Source organism: Canis lupus, chromosome 22 (assembly GCF_048164855.1).
Source record: "Canis lupus baileyi chromosome 22, mCanLup2.hap1, whole genome shotgun sequence".
NCBI classification, from domain to species: Eukaryota; Metazoa; Chordata; class Mammalia; order Carnivora; family Canidae; genus Canis; species Canis lupus.
Window position 1 is genome coordinate 43,636,839 of NC_132859.1, and position 15,087 is coordinate 43,651,925.

Here is a 15,087-nt window from a genome sequence, read left to right on the forward strand (position 1 = left end):
GCAACCCTCACCCCAGCTCCAGCTTAGGGTTCCATGTAGTGTATCTACAAGAGAACTTAATAAATTTATTAGAAGTGGCAAAGAGGGGCACCTGGGTGGCTCAGTGTTTAAGCGTCTGCCTTCACTTCAGGTTGTGATCCCAGGATCCTCAGATCAAGTCCTGCATCGGGCTCCCCACAGGGAGTCTGCTTCTGCCTCAGCCTATGTCTCTGTCTCTCTGTGTGTGTGTCTCTCATGAATAAATAAATAAAATCTGAAAAAAAAAAAGAACTGGCAAAGAATGGCAAGGACATTATATAGAGCTGGAGAGGTCCAATAGGAGGACATGGTCACTGCTCATTGTGAAGAATGGGAAACAGAGGCACAGCATGTGGGCTCAGCATCCAGCCAGCCAGCACCTGCTTCTCATACACAATTGTAGGGAGGGTGGAAAGAATGACTGAAAAGCACTTTTTAAACAGCTGTCAGCAACCACTGCCAGTCAAACCATGTATGGTCTCATTTACTGTGAAGAGAAATACACTGAGCCATTTGCTCATAGTGACACTCCACGTGAAGCTATCCACTGAGATCCAGTGTCAGCCTGTGTGTCCTGAATACCTGTAATTCAGAAAAAATTACCCTGAGCAAGTAAAGGATAAGGAAAATAGCAGGTACTAATAATGACAGGAGTGGAATGAGCAATTACATGTGTGTCTGCTGTCTGCTGGGGAGGGGAATTTCTGAAGCTCTTCCTGACTGTACTTCCAGCTCAGATGTCACCTGAGTGGGAATTCCTTTGTGGCCTCGCCACCCACAGTGTAGCACCTCTGAAGCCTACTTTGGAATGGGAGTCCTACATGCAAAGCCGAATTAAAGGAACTTCCAAGATAGTTCAAGCAGTTTCTCTACCTGGGCCTCCAGCAAAAAATCCATACAGTACAGGCTCAATTTTTGGCCCTCTTGTCTGGCTGCCTTGCCCTGCTCAGAACACACAGGCCCTGTGAATATTCCCTGAGACACTGGACAACCTGCATGTGGACCTCATGGCCTCTTGCTCCTCTTCCCCACCGGACCCCTCTGAGCGTTTAGCTTCCATATCTCCCCTCCTCTAAACTCTGCCTCCCTCAGTCTTCAACAGATCCTTTGTCTGCTCTTGCGATTTACCATTTTCACTGTCTTTGGCAAACTTGATGGTCAATGTCAGTATCATCTCTGTGTGTTTCTGTTTCAGGCAGAAGCATAGCAAAGCAGGTCTAGTGGTGTGTGCCCTCCAGGTCACAAGAGATGCACACATTCACATCTGCCTGTGTAGGGCTTTCTGGTGTGAGGAGAGTGGTGAGGGGGTCACTTAGTTGTTCTCACCAACCTCCTCAGAGTGCCTCCTCAGCCCTTTCTCACAGAAGTGCTTCCAACTCAGGCTACTCCCTTCTGAGGCTAGGATTGCTCTGCTCTTATTCACACTCCTGCTTGTCAGACTTCTCTGCCAGCCCGGTCAGTCTATGCACCTGAAAACTCTCCTTGCCAGTTCAATCCACCTGGGAGAGAGAAAAGTGAGGGTGGGTGCCTCAGAATACGTTGTGCCTCCCCCCCCCACCCCCAATTTCCTCAGCCTGGACAGGAGAGGTGACATCTCCTGGGCTACTGATTTATAGTTTGTCTGACCTTGCTAAGCCTGCCTTCTGAGCACAACTGCTGCCCGCTCCACTCTTCCATCTGGTTGGAACCGCCCCATGCTTGAGGTTCAGTGCCACGTGCCCCTGTGCTCTGTTGGGGAGAAAATTTTCCTCTACTTCCCTTAGTTCTTTGGCTGGTCTAATAATTAAATTAACGCAGATTGACAAGAGAAAAAATATTTCATTAAGTCTATACGAGGGCCCCAAAGAATATGAGACTCAAAGGAGGGACCAAAGCAGGCAGGTTTTAGACAAAGAAACAAAAAATTTATGAAGAACAGACAAGATGAAGAAACTTAGTTTTGGGTATTAACTAGTGAAAAGACAAAGCAGAGTATTTACATAGCCTTCTTGGCCCTGAATTCCCTGACTCTGGTGATAAGAGTGTTTTTCTACTTCCTGGTGCAGGGAGGGTGACTTTCACATAGAAAACGTATTTCCTGCTTACAGGGGGACAAAGTATGTCCTTCCTGTACCAGCTATTTCTCAAGTAACTTTAATTCAAGATAATCAATACACCAAAATGGCTTATTCTGGTGGCCTGCCCTGAACCCCATTAATGAGAATGAAGGCAAGAAAAATGTAGCTTAAATTAAAACTCCTTACAAACTGCAACCCACTGATAAATACTTGAGACATGCAGAGTGTGACATTCCTCAAGAAACCCATGGCTGCCTTAATGTTGATGTTTTGCTACAGACTATGTAACCTTATCTTGACAATAACCAGACCCCCAAGGTCCTGTAGACTCTGCTTTCAGCATACAGAATTTCCTTAGAAACTTATGTTATCTCTTCCTCTCCTGCTCTACAAACTTAACAGTATATGATCAGTCACTCCTCACACTCACAGATGCAGCTCTTTCTGCCCACGGGTCCTGTCCCTGTGCTATGATAAAAACACCTTTTTGCACCAAAAATGTCTCAAAAATTCTTTCATGACTATTTGCTGCTCTCTGACCCACTCTTTAAATCACATCATTTTGGTGTTCAGCATGGGGTCTGAGGCATCTCATTTGGATTCCAAGCCATGGTGCAAACTTGGTGATTACTTTCTCTTGCTCCACATTTACTTTCATTTCAGGGGCAACTCAAGGAGTGTGATCATACCAGAAGACTTTCATGTCAGTTGTTCAAGCTGCAATTCTCTATCCTGTGGTTATTCTATACGGAGGAGAAAGATTGCCTTTTGGTTAGAAGCTAGTACTCTGGCCAGAATGGTAATAAGACCCAGAAACTTGATGCTCTCTTTTTGTTCTTATTCTCATACAAAGTTATCTTTCTTAGGTACAGGACAGTCACCTAAGTCACTAGGATGGCTGCCAGTCTTAAGACTCCTATGTGAGATTTCCTCTTCATTGGTTTAATGTGATTCCCTTCACATCTCTGGTCTAGCCATATCTGGCCTCGGGATATCCACACAGAGCCAGCCAAAACCAGCACCCAACTGAATTAAAGCCCCACCAGGGACCATTTTCTAGGGGAGTTGGTTAAAAAGACTAAATGTAAAAAAAAAAAAAAAAAAAAAAAAAGACTAAATGTGTGAGAATGTGGCTTAGATCATGGTGGATTTCTGTCTTTACTATTTTCCATCAATGTCCCCTACTAACTACTTAAATTACAAAATTGGATAATTCCCCCTTGTAAAACTTTTTTAGTGTTTTGCATGGCTTAAAAATAGTGGGTTCTTCATGGCATGACACAGCATTTCAACCCATTCACCAGCACCCATTTGTAGCCTAGGATGAAATGAGAAAGTAGGGAAATGCCAGCAATCCTCCTACCAGGCAAAATGGTGTTCATGATCATAGCAGCTCCTTAGAGGTATGCTGCTGGTTACTTTGGCACTAGGAACCTCTGACATAGCCTGTGTGGGATGCCACCTGGGAGATGGTGGGGTGCGGGGGCAGATTTTCTTGGTAATGGATCTTCTATGTTTCTTTTTCAGTTCCCACGGACTTTTAACCAACTGGAAACAATTCAGCTTGCAGAAAAGATTTAAGAAAGGACTAGTCTTCTGTAACACTGCATGTGTTCAATAGTACTTAGGAAATGAGAAAAAATAGCCCATTAATGGGACATTAAGCTTCAGTATCATCTTCAGTATCATTAGATCTCTTCTACAGGAACAGTTCAAATGTACTGAGGTGCCCTATGTTCAAGTCTTTATAGCCCTAAATCAGGGCCCTGACCTAAGGGCCTTATGCAGAATGTGTTTGGCCACTAACCAGGCTAGAAAACTCCATCCTAATATACCAGATGGTGATTGTGTAAATAGGCTTCTTGGAAGTAAATCCATGTGGCTGGAGGAAATACAGGCCATCCCTGTCAAAGGGGACACTGACTGTCTCTCTCTCAGTTCCTCCTAATAGACCCAGATTACTCTAACTATACCTGTGGTCTTCCCCCTCATTCACTTCCCAGGTTAATGGCTATGATAACTGGAACCAAGTGTCTCCGGTTGGTCTATCTTGGGACAGAGACTTTAAGAAAGATTCCCAAGCAGCTGCTGAAACTCCTTTTGTTTCAAGGAAGTTTCCTATCTTCTCTAGTCTGATATAGACAACCTATCTCCACTTGTTGATAGAAAGAAAACCTGTCTTTTCATCTGTTCAAGCTGATGAGCTTTAGGATCAAGAATCCTCTTTCTCTGCCCTCTGGGCTTTTATCCACCTCCAGCCTTGCTGGCAATGCCTCACCTCTTCTGCCCTCCACACTCCCCCCACCTCCTCCTGTTTCTGTACCACTTTGGGTGCAGCTGCATAACTGGCTCCTATACCATCCTGAGTGCCTCCAGCAGCATTGGCTCCTGCTCCTCCTACCCTCGCTATCAAGCAAGCAAAGAAAGCCCCTCTGGACCGCCCACTTCAGACTTCCCCACCAGTACCCCAGGTAAAAATTGGTAATGGGGAACAAATTGATTGACATTTAAATAGACCCAGGTGGACCATATTTGGTCTTTAAACTAATTGAATTTGTTGGTTTAATTAAGATAGACATGTCTTTAGAGTTGTCAGCATGAAATATAAAACTTTTATTTTACTAAAGTTTGTTGGAGGTCAAATAAGCTCATGATCTCTATTGCAATTTGTTAGCAAAAAGATGGCTTAAAATGATGTTAATTTTGTCTGTCTCAAAGTTTTCATGGGGCTTGTTAAGATAGCTTTCAAAGTCTTTGGTAACTTAAAACTTTAAAGTTTTGTTTGGATGATAAATTAGTTTGAAGTCATTGGACACGTAGGTCTTTTCCAAATGAGACAAAATACTAAAGCATTGATTACTGAATATAGGTTTGTGCTTTTGGCTTCTTATTGCAGAGAAGCTGAGGATACTAGGGTCTATTGATAAACATGCTTTGTGCTTTATTAAAAGGTTGTTCTATGGAGAAACGTGTCTTTAAAGTATGAAATGTATTCATAAATTTGCCATCTCAAAAAAGAATTCTGGTGTAATAGTTCAAAATCAGTTACTACTTAGTTTCCACTGGAGATTAAATCTTCTAAGGGTTAAAGTTCTACTTAATGTAATTAAGACTGATGAAAATAAGGCAAGCATCTCTGAATAAAAAAGGTTATAGAAGGTCTATGAAGGAAAATCTTTGGAAAGGAATTCTATATGTGGTCAGGACAGACTAAGATAGAAATGAATGGATTTTAAAAACACACTGGTATAAGATTGAAATTCTGCTTTTCTCTCAAAAAATAAAAGACAAAGTTTTCTTAGATTGTTGGTCTGTTCTTGATAAGAAAATGTAAACAAAAAGGTTTTTTCTCTTTTGGCTGCCTGAAAAACCAAAATTTTTGTTTTGTCTTTATCCAGTCTTTGATTACTTAAAGCTAAAACTTCTCAATATTAAAGGAGCTAAGTTTTGCTAACAACTGTATAACTCTACACATATGCCTTTGGAATCATTTATTGCCACTTTGGTTAAATAAACAATTAAGTTTTAAGTTTTGTCGTGATCTGTAATACTATTTAGGCATGTGCTTTATAACTCGAGGAGGTTTTTTTAACAAACTGTCCCAAGATTTAAATTGTAAATGAAGTCTCTGACTAATTAAGCTTGTTTATTTGGTATGTTATATTCTGATACGAGGCCATCACTCCATATTCCGATTATTGAAGTGTTAGGTGTCACAGAAATAACCAGATTTTCTTGTCAGCTATATTATAATAAAGTCTCATCAGATCTTTAACCATGTCCATTTTTGAGTCTTTTGTCATTTATAGTTATTGTTCTTATTTTCCTATGAAACATGTTGCATCTTCAAGGAGATTCATAAAAAGGGTTTTTGATAAATACAGGTATTTGATATCTCTAATATCATAAAACTAAAACAGGTAAGAATTCCCAGAACTAACTAAAAAGCTTCATTCAAATTGAACAAGAATTAGTAACATGGAACTAAATGAACTGAAGAGGTTGTAATTTGTGTGATTCTTGTTTGAAATATTGCTGGTTCTCTAATGTTTGCTCTTCCAGATTAAGGAAGCTTTTTCTTAAGATATCCATGATTTACATAAATGCGATAAAATATTTCTTTGTGAAAAAATTTGAATTTAACTTTTCTCTCTACCTGAACCCTCCGAGACTTAGAAACTCTCAGAGAATATTCTTTCTTCCGTGGCAATTATAATCATTTGCATAAGTTCAATAAGAATCTGTTTTCCCTGTAACAGGATACCATTGGAAACATTGGTTATTTGCCAAGGCTTTTGACTAGGATGTCATATTTGAGAGATATGCATGTATAGGACTATATAGGTTTAAGGAACTAAGGCTGACTTGATGAATCATGAAGCCAATAGAGCCCCTTGGAAATGTTGGCCTGATACCTTGTTTACAGAATTCCCAGCAGCCTTACCTGGTGAGTAAAGAATCTCACTTCCTGGCAGGTACAGGAACCTCAGGATATTTTGGGGACCTCAAGAAGAGGGATTTACCCAAATCTACAGATATTGCAGGCATGTCTGATGGCACTTGGCTTGGCTTCTGGCCTAGAGAGGCTACTAAAAGCTCTTTTGAGATTTGTCATAAATGTTCCAACAAAGCAGATTTTAAAAGTCTATGTGATCAACTACTATTCTTGTTGAGCTTATGTAAATCCTTAGGCCAAGTTTGTTAAAATTGGGCTTTTTTTTCTTTTCCAAATGAATTAGTCTTGATTTGGCTATCTTCGATAAAAATGAGGGTGATTATAGAGAGAAAATGTTTCAATAACACATATTTATAGACAGTAGATTTTATTTTAAAAAATATTTTTAAAATTTATTTATTTATGAGAAACACAGAGAGGCAGAGACATAGGCAGAGGAAGAAGCAGGTTCCTCGTGGAGAGCCTGACTCAGGACTCAATACCAGGACCCCAGGATCAACACCTGAGCCAAAGTCAGACGCTCAACCACTGAGCCACCCAAGTGCCAGATAGTAGATTGTAATACTATTTTTCATAAACTAGACTACATTCTGAGTTCTTCTGGTTTCTTCAAATATCTAGCTAATGAATACTCAGACCACATCCTCCCTAAACCTGATCTGACAGTTACTAGCAACCCACCCCATATAAGCCCAGGAGATATAGTTTATTTAAAGGATTAAGTCTAATACAACAGGGGATTTAACTCCAAAAGGCAAGGGCCTCTATTGGGTCATATGTTGTACTCCCAGGGTCATAAAACTAGAAGGACATTCCTCATGGACTCATATATCAACAATTAAACCTGTATCTTCCTCACAGAAATCCAGTGTGCCAACTAATGCACCTTATTCCTGTGAACCTGTGGAGGACCTCAAATTTCTCTTCAAATGACAGTGAAGGACTAGAGGAGAATTTTGGTCAACTATCAAAAGTATTTTTTTATTGGGCTTCTTTTTCTTATAATAATATTAACCTTATTTTGTTGTCTTTTCTGGTGTCTCCCTGCCAGGTGCCAAGATGCCTTCACTGCCATAACTTCAAGCCAACAGATGGTCCTTTCTACTCAAGGAGGTTCATAGATATTATCTACCTTGGATTCAGCTGCCTCTGTCTTTGGTAACATCTATATGTAAGTTTCCCAACTGACCAACATTGACCTACAGGTAGGGACATCGCAATACCCCTATTCAGGCAGGAAGAAATTACAGAAAAGAAGACCTTCCATCGTCAGCAACCTTAAAGATTTAAGGGTCAAAATTATTCAGGGGGGAAAATGATAAGGAGAACAAAGGCGAGAAAAATGTAGCTTAGATTAAATCATCTCACAAACTACAGCCCACTGATAAATACTTGAGACATTCCTCAAGGAACCCATGGCTGCCTTAATGTTGATGTTTTGCCACAGGCTAAGTAACCTTATCTTGACAATAGCCAGACCTCCAAGGTCCTGTAAGACCTGCTTTCAACATACAGAAATTCCTTAGAAACTTACATTATCTCTCTTTCTCTACCCTCCACAACCTTAAAAGTATATAATCAGTCACTCCTCACAATCACAAGGGCAGCTTTTTCTGCCCCCGGGTCCTGTACCTGTGCTATAATAAAAACACCTTTTGGCAACAAAAACATCTCAGGAATTCTTTCTTGACCGTTCACTCTCAGACCCAAACTTCAAATTACATCACCAACAACTCATTGCCTATGTAGGGGAGAAAATTTCATCCCTCTTCCCTTCTAGGTTCTTTGGCTGGTCTAAAAATTAAATTGATATGAGATAGATTAACAAGAGAGAAACAAACAAAAGTTTAATAACACGTATACCTCTTGTATACATGGGAGAGACCCAGGACAGCTGAGTAACTCCCTGAAATGGCAGAAACCAGCAACTTAAATACCATCTTCAGCTAAGGACAAAAGACGATGTTGAGGGTGGGAGATGAGTTTGGGAAACTTACCAGAAAAAGCACAGTAGACAAGGGTAAGGTTGTTATGCAGATTTAAGTCCTTACTTCTCCACTGAGAAGAGTTCTAGAGATTTAGAGTCATCCCCCTCTTCGTGGTACAGTGAGGGAGATGCACTTATAAGTCAAAATTTCCCTTAGAAATGTCAATGTCTCTCACAAAGGAGTAACTTCTATCTGGTTTTTAGAGGTTCTCCGGTGTTTGCAGTTTCTTAAAACTAATCAGCCTAAAATAATCCTTCTGCCAAAGAGACAGGGTTGGCAAATTCTGCTCCCCTTTGCCTGCACCCACCAGCCATCTGGACTTTGTGGTCTTCTCCCTTTGGCTCTGCTGTGGGGTCACCAAGATAAGCACAAATCCTCTGAAATTTCAGGGCTTGGATACTGCCTACCTTGGCAACCATGGGATCTTCCAAAGAAAAGAGTAGAGCTGAGCTTGATGGGATGACCACAGACCCTTGATGAGGTGGAAAGCACAGGTATAGGAACCTGCCAGGCCTGGCTTCTAGTCCTGCTCATGCCCTCACCCCACTGTGATCTTGGGCAGGTGACTTTCTCTCCCAAGCTGGTGTTCCATGCCATAACTTAATTGTGACAGAGCTCCTTCCAGGGGCTGCCATGGGAATTCACGACAAGGTAGCACAGTGCCTACCACAGTGTGGATGCCTGGCAAAGAACCACTTGTCCCTTAAGTGTGCCAGGAGTCAATGACAAATCCCTGCCAAGAGTTGACCATGTTGGTACTGCTTACAGCAGTGGACACAGTCCCTGCCCCCATGACACTCCTTGCTGCCCCCAGCGGTCTCCGACCCGCAGTTCACGTGAGAACCACTAGAGGGAGCGCCAAGACTTCCATTTAGAACACGCTTCCACCCACCGCAACCGCAGCCACTCCCGGGTTCTGCCAGGCCTGGCTGCTCTCCCAGAGCCAGAAGGGAAGGCCTTTAGGAACTGTGGTTGCCCACCCTGAGCATGCCTGGAAGGCATCTGTCTGCTCTCTGTCAGCTCAGGAGAAACAGCCAAACACTGTAGGTAGGGAAATTTCTGACCTGGGTGGACTCCTGGCCCACCCACCAACCTACCCAAGTAGCCCCAAGTTACTCCTCTAACCTCACTTGGAAGGGAGCGGGTGCCTATGGGCATCTTTGCAAACCTGGTCTGAGCTGCACGTGCAAGTTGTGGCTGGCCTGTGCACTGTTCCCATTCCCTGGGCTGTACCGGGTGGGATTCCCTCATATAAGAGAGGGAGGGGCTCCTGGGTGGCTCAGCGGTTGAGCATGCATCCACCGAGACCTATTAGGAAGAGTTTCTCCCTTTCTCCATGTGTCCCAAGTGTGCAGATTTCTAGTACTCATTACCTCCTTTGGGACCTTCTTGCTTTGAATGATCATTGATCATTTCCTGAAGGCCCACCACGTTCTGGGCACCATGTGAAGTACTTGACATGTGTTGTTGCTAATGATATTATCATCTTGATTTTCACAGTAGGGCAAGTTAGACTCAGAAATAACTCAACCACACAGCTTGAGAGTGGCAGGGTCAGCCTTGGAACCTGCACACCATGACTCCAAATGGCGGTAGGTCTGCAGGTTCTCTATAAAATAGTAATCCAGTAATCCTGGGTGGCTCAGTGGTTTGGCACCTGCCTTTGGCCCAGGGCGCGATCCTGGAGTCCCGGGATCGAGTCCCACGTCGGGCTCCCGGTGCATGGAGCCTGCTTCTCCCTCTGCCTGTGTCTCTGCCTCTCTCTCTCTCTCTCTCTCTCTCTCTCTCTGTGTCTATCATAAATAAATAAATAAATCTTTAAAAAAAAAAGGTAATCCAAAGTCACCTGTTCAGTGTCACCTGCAGTGTCACCTGCCAATGTCACCTGCACAGACCATCCCTTCCTGGGACATGCACCTGCTGTAGATGCTTTGGTGCACAAAACCATGAGCTTTGAATGAAACCAGTGAACTGGGAAGGGTCCTGCAGATAGAAGTTGTCCACGAGGCTGAGCTGAATCTGCTGATCAGCAGATATTTTGTTATTTTTAGATTCCACACATAAGTGAGATCATACAAGGATTTCTCTTTCTTGGACAGACACATTTTCACATATGAATCACAGATGGATTTCATTTATTTAAAAAAGCACACTAATCATCACACACGCACACACACGAGTTTTACAATATGACAAAATGTTACCCAATCTGTGTTTTAAATGCCCCATATGGAGAAATGTCATAACCTAGGAATTATAGTTTTGTGGCTTGGATATATTATTTCAAGCCAATGTTGGCTTCTTTATCCAACCAGACGTACACTTAAGCCGCAGAACATGTACTGGCTTCAGGGAAATATACCTCTTCAGCCTCTTTTGCAAGCAGGTTAAATTGACTTGACATTGTCAGTTTACAAAATCTTGATCATTGATCCAAAACGTTTTTGCAAAAGGGGTTCTAAGTAAATTATCCATTAAAGCCACTCAAGATATTGAAAGATACACCTCCTTGTGGCCAATTCGGATTTGAGACTATTTCAAATTTGTTGGAAGTGAAAGTACTCACGGTACTGAAACAGCCTGAGGTCTAGTCACCAAATAGGATGTTGAAGACTTTGAAGTAAGCCTGGCATCAGCTTGTGGCTCTTGCTCTCTCTCTCTCTCTCTCTCTCCCTTTTTATTTTTTTTTCTTTTTATTTTTTTTTTATTTTTTAATTCTTATTTATTTATGATAGTCACAGAGAGAGAGAGAGAGAGGCAGAGACATAGGCAGAGGGAGAAGCAGGCTCCATGCACCGGGAGCCCGACGTGGGATTCGATCCCGGGTCTCCAGGATCGCGCCCTGGGCCAAAGGCAGGCGCCAAACCGCTGCGCCACCCAGGGATCCCTCTCTCTCCCTTTTTAAAGATTTTATTTATTTGAGAGAGAGATAGCACATGCAAGGGGAGTGGGAGAGGGAGAAGCAGGCCACCTGCTGAGCAGGGACCCTAACCAGGGGCTTGATTCCAGGACCCAGGGATCATGACCTGAGCTGAAGGCAGATGCTCAATGGACTGAGCCACTCAGGTGTCCCCAGCATGTGGCTCGCTTTGTGCTGTAGTGTTACTGTAGGTTTCAGCACCAAGAAGTGTACCAACTGAGTAAAATGATTCAGCATGGTTCCCTGGCCACCTTCTTGCCAACTGTCACTCAAGGACCTATCAACATGTCTACATGAAAGCAAACAGTCAGATAAATGTTCTCTACAGCCACATGGGAGCCCAACCTTTCATTACCTTCAAACGGTGGATTGTGGATCGAAATGTAACTGGGATTTACTCAGAACTGATTCTTTGGGCAGCTGGTTCAAACAGAAATAAATATTGATACTCTGTTTCAGAACTGAAATCAGAAGCTGGCTCTGAATAAAATACAAGTTGATCTATTATAAGAAAAACAATTTTTTTTTGCTATAAAAGAAAAGTCTATAAAAGTACCGAAGAAGAAAGCATGGCACTGTAACAACAAGATGATTGCAGAAACTCTGTAATCTGATTTGCCCGTATTTACCTGTGGTCACAGCTACAACTTCATACTCTCCAAGTTTGCAATGACAAATGCTGCCAAATGACTGCTAATTTCAGATTCTCTGCATGCTGAGAAAGTAGATGGTCAAATATTTCTTTCACAGCCTTTGCTATCTTTGTATCTTATAATGTACTTTTAAAACAAGTGTCAGGTCACTTTAAGTGACATTATTGGTCCTGAAGGATTAAAAAGTGCACCCGAGGTGCCTTAAATCGTGGTTCAGGTCTATCCAACTGAGGAAGTTCATCAGGAGCTAATTTGGCTGCACTGCATGCCAAATCTCACCTTCTGTTTTGTTGTCCAATTACAGTCTTGTATTAAATAGTATCCACTCCAGTCCCCAAAGCACAATATGATCCCATAACAACCTGGCATTAGCTTCTTCAGGTCAAGGGGAACTGATGCAGTTGTGCAAACTAGTGCAAGGCTACCAGTGGATTTGCTCCCCGATATTTGTACTTCACTATGAAGTTTTTGTTATGTTGTGAATGATAGTGTTTGAAATAAAGAGGATTCTCCTGGATTAGGAGTTTGTCTGCCACGACTAGAGTCACTGATGCCACATATAAGTTTACCCTATAGGTGAGCATATACATGGACTGGCTGACCTAATAAATTCTTTTTTTTAATAGTTTATTTATTTATGTGTGAGAGAGAGAGCATGAGCAGGAGCAGGGTGCAGAGGGACAGGGAGAAGCAGGCTCTCTGCTGAACAGGGATCCCCATGTGAGGCTTGATCCCAGGACCCCAAGATCATGACTTGAGCCAAAGGCAGACGCTTAACCGACTGAGCCACCCAAGTGCCCCAACAGCTTATTTTCAATAGCTGGTCAGTGATAGGAACCCAGGGGCTCTGCTTTATTGCCCCCTGGTATTGAGCACTACATCATCTCTATAGCAGCAATAAAGAAAACTGCTTTAAGGGCATTGCTTGTGAAAGACAGCTATTGTATTTTCTTTTTTTTTCCTAAAGCAGACCCTCCAGAACATCGGAAAGCAATATAAAGACATTCTAGGAATTAATTTGAATTCCTCATGTACTTTAAAGAGCTAAAATGGAAATATTGTTATAACTCAAGTTGGCATTCATTTGTTCATTTTCCATTATTCTCCATTAGTAGGTTCTACATGATTGGGAACACGCACCATGTTTGGAGGGAGAAGAGTGGAACTTTTTAAATGTTTCCAAGAAAATAGTTTAATGATGCCTAAAAATATTTCATCCAAAATGCTCCTGGAGCTCTTTGCCAGGTCCTGTTACCTTTGTACCAAAGAGGAGTGCTTTTAGTCCCCGAGCAGGAGACTATGAAAACAGAGCAGAAATTATGAAAACAAGCCTAAGAAATTGGTGGCAATTAACCAGTGGTGTTAAAATGTAAACATTAAGAAGAGGGAACAAGTAAATAGAATTTATTTTGTCTACTCTTACTCCTTTCTAACTTCCCAATTTTCTACATCTGGTCTTTGCGGGAGAAGAGGAACGAAGTACCTCCTTCCGCTTCTGAAAACTTCTGGTATAAAGGTACTGACTTGATGGCAGCAAAACAATCCCTGGCCCAATCTAAATAGGCCCAATCCTAAATAGAGTCAATCCTTCACCAATGCTCTGCATTCTCCATTAGCCAAATCACCGTCTCTCTCCTGCTATCTACTCCGTCCACGGCCTTCTGCCTGCCTGCGTTCAGAATCAGGAAGTTCGAGTCCTGCCCTGGCTCTTTTCCAGCTAGTGCCCGAGGACCTGTTCCTCCTGTCTCCATCTCACCATCTGAAAATGTGAAGGTGAAGATCAAAAGGAGACCTTATAGGTAATATACCTAGCCCAGTGCCTGGCGTGGAGAAGCACCGGACATGCATCTGTTCCTTCCCATCTGCTCCGCCAGCTTTCCCTCACGTCCACTCAACCATTGGTTTATTTTTCTGAGGATATCACTTTCGTCCTGTTACTCCCTAACCCCAGGCTTGAAGCACAAGATACAGCTCCATGGTCTGATTAAGAGCAGAGACAACTGCTCTTAACTTTTTTCCATTATCATCCCCCACATAGGTCTTTTTAGACATCCTATTTTTAATCACCTCTCATGATATTTTTGCAACATAGATACACTATCTGTTTATGTACCTTGTGTATATCTGCACAGTAGACACAAAGCATAAGAATCCATCGTTACCCCCCACCCTACCCCAGAGAATGCGGGGCATAGACCAGGAAACCTAAAAGCTAAATTCAAATCCTGGCTCTGCCACATATGAGCTGTGTGGCCTTGAACAAGTCACATAACCTCTCCTCCCCTCTGTGTCCTCCTGTGAGTGTTACAGGTGCTTCTGGGGTCACTGGTTACATGAGTTCACCTGCACAGAGGACTTAGCACGCTGACTGGCACATCTGCCATGCTATGTAAAGGTTTGCTGTGGTTATCCCGAAAGCACTCCCCCAGCCTGTAGCATAAAGTGGGAATACCGTGGACTGGCATGCAAGGCATAATCAATCATATCCTCATTTCCCTTTGCTGTGTCTCTCCCACAAAGCTTTATTTGAACCAAGTCTCCAGTCCTCGCCTGCTTGTGCGTCTGTGCCCATCACTGCCAGGCTGTTCCCGCCCCCCATCCTCACTGTCTCTCCACCATGGCTCTTGCCTTCAAGACTGCCCAGCACCACTTATCCCTCCACCCGACAGAAACTAGGCTACTAGGCAGTTACTGTCTCAACTGCAAGAGAAAACGAGGCTGATAAGGACTTACAAGCAAGTGTGGGAGGACAAATAATTCTTATCCTTCACTGGCTTTTGTTCGTTTTCCCAGAATCCCATCTGTAAGGCATCTCAGAGGTCCCATCTGGGTCACCAGAAACTGTTGGGGAGGAAAAATAATTATCCTTCTGAGTTCTGGGTTGAAGCTCCTGAGATAAGAGACAGGTCACCAAAAGAAACACAAAAAAGGTTATTAACATGTATGTGTCATATATACATGGGAGATACGCAGGGAAAAATGAGTGCCTCCTCCT

The 15,087-nt window shown here is 42.7% G+C and overlaps 1 long non-coding RNA gene across 1 annotated transcript in view; it reads right to left on the reverse strand.

Moving 5' to 3' along the window:
* LOC140614225 (uncharacterized) overlaps positions 1–15,087 on the reverse strand; it is a 38,083-nt gene that overhangs the window by 17,754 nt on the left and 5,242 nt on the right. The window contains exon 2 of the long non-coding RNA XR_012015138.1: positions 14,826–14,933. This is a non-coding gene — a long non-coding RNA (uncharacterized lncRNA). The remainder of the gene's footprint in view (positions 1–14,825; positions 14,934–15,087) is intronic.